The sequence below is a fragment of the Suricata suricatta genome, chromosome 3 (assembly GCF_006229205.1).
Source record: "Suricata suricatta isolate VVHF042 chromosome 3, meerkat_22Aug2017_6uvM2_HiC, whole genome shotgun sequence".
Taxonomy (NCBI): Eukaryota; Metazoa; Chordata; class Mammalia; order Carnivora; family Herpestidae; genus Suricata; species Suricata suricatta.
Genome location: NC_043702.1, coordinates 166904761 through 166906785, shown reverse-complemented (window position 1 = coordinate 166906785; position 2025 = coordinate 166904761).

Sequence of the window (2025 nt, the reverse complement as noted above, 5' to 3'; positions counted from 1 at the left end):
GTTGGTGTTTTGATTTTTTACTTTGCTTTTCTGTTTGGAGTGTCACTGTAACTACTGTATTGTAAATGATGGGAAATAATTGCATATGTTAAAAAAATATGAAACTTTATAAAGTAAAAAAATTAAATTAAATTAAATTTAAAAAAAAAAAACCTACCACGTTCTCAGTGCAAGGAGGGAGGGTGCTGCTTAAAGACACCTGAAGGGATCCTTCGCATTGGCAACGGAACGGTAGACGACGCTACCGCTCAAACGCTGTCTTGGGTTCAGATCAACACCCCAGTCTGTCAAAGCCCAGCATCACACACGTAAGTGAGCACAAACCTCCCTGTCTCGTTAGAGAAAGAGGTAGGACTTAGAGCCGGGGTTCTCCCACAGAAGCCCCTCCAACCTGGCTGGCCCCACGGCCCGCGGGATCCCAGGGGCGGGAGCTGCGGGCACACGGGTACTTCCGGGAATGTAAGGCCAGCAGAAGCCGCTCCGATGACTTTCGCTCCCAGTGGCGGCACCTAAGGACCTAACGTGTTGAGTAAATCAAGCTCAATCAGTTTTAGCGATGGCCCAGTCCACCCCACTACCCGCTTTTGGAAGCCTTGCAATCTAAGAATGATTTTTACATGTTTATATAATCTCATAAAATCAAAAGGAGGATAACGGTTCAAGAGAGGTGAGCGTCGTATGAAATTTAAGTGTTCGTGCCACCATTAAAGTTGTATCTGAACACAGTCTGTTCTTTTGAGGCTGGTTACCGTCCGTGGCCACAATGGCCGAGTGGATGACTGAGCAGAGACAGCAGGGCTGCGATCCTCAAGTACTCACTCTCTGGGTCCTTTACAGAAAAAGTCTGTCCCCAGCCCTGCTTTAAAGGACACCGCAAGACCCAAAGCAGGTGGTCTAGATGAGATGGGCTGGTCTTCTAGGTCGGGGTCTCTCTGTACCTGGCCAGGTAGGCCGTTAGGTTCTTTTGAGCAATGGATCAGATCTCAGCAATGAGACTTTCATTCCTTTTGAAGAAAGGCTTCATCATCATCATCAGGAACCAGTGCTGACAGCTCCCTCATGGACATCAGGGGATCAAACTGACTTTTCCCAGCCAACTCCCATGTCCTTCCTGGAGTTCAAGGTGAGCAGGTGAAGTCCAGCCCTCCTGCAGAACCGCAGATGTCCACACGGGGGCGGCAGCTCTCCTGTTTGCAGTCCCTCTGATGGCCTTCCCAGGTTAGGGCGGCGGCCCCAGAGACCTCTGTGTCTTGCTAGCCTCCACAGAACTTTCTAGATGGATAATCAAGAATGGGGGGCCTTCTTACGATGCAAGAACCACATAAGCCTCCTTTCCCAGGCGGCCAGTCTGACATCTTAGTGGTTGATTATCAACCTATTAGACTTAAATATCAGCAATAAAAAAACAAAAAAAAGAAAGAAGAAAATCCTGGTTGGATGTCTCTCACTTGTCCTCGTGTGCTTCTGACTCCTTCTGCTGCTCCTGCCGGGCACTCTGTGCCGGATGTTACGCTACGGTCTCTCCGCGCTCAGATCGCTCTTGCTATGCTGGGGCTAGGAGTCTACACACCAAATTCCTGGTTTTTGCCAGATGATTCCATGTTAGGCTCCCCTAGGTGAAAATGGTGGAAGAAGGGATTTACCTCCCGCAAGTCTGCCTCATTGGGCCCCCTTACTTCCATGTGCGGCTCCAAGGGAGGCCCCAGCAATGTGTCCTCACCCCAGTAGTGGCAACTGAAGGCTGCCCACGTCCTCCCCAACACCACACAGCGCTGTCCCCAGTGTCCACTTGAGAGGCACTAACCCCAGCTGGCCGCGTCCTATCCTCAGAGGTCCGAGCCCCAAGTCCACCAGGCCTAATTTTTATAAGTCCACCTTCTTCTCTTTGTCCCCCCACCAAGTCCTATGGGTGGTGGTGTCTCCTGTGATTGCTACGTTTATTTATTTGTTTATTTATTTGTTTATTTATTTATTTATTTGATTTTGAGAAAGCTCTCACACACACAAGCAAAGGCAGAGAGAGAG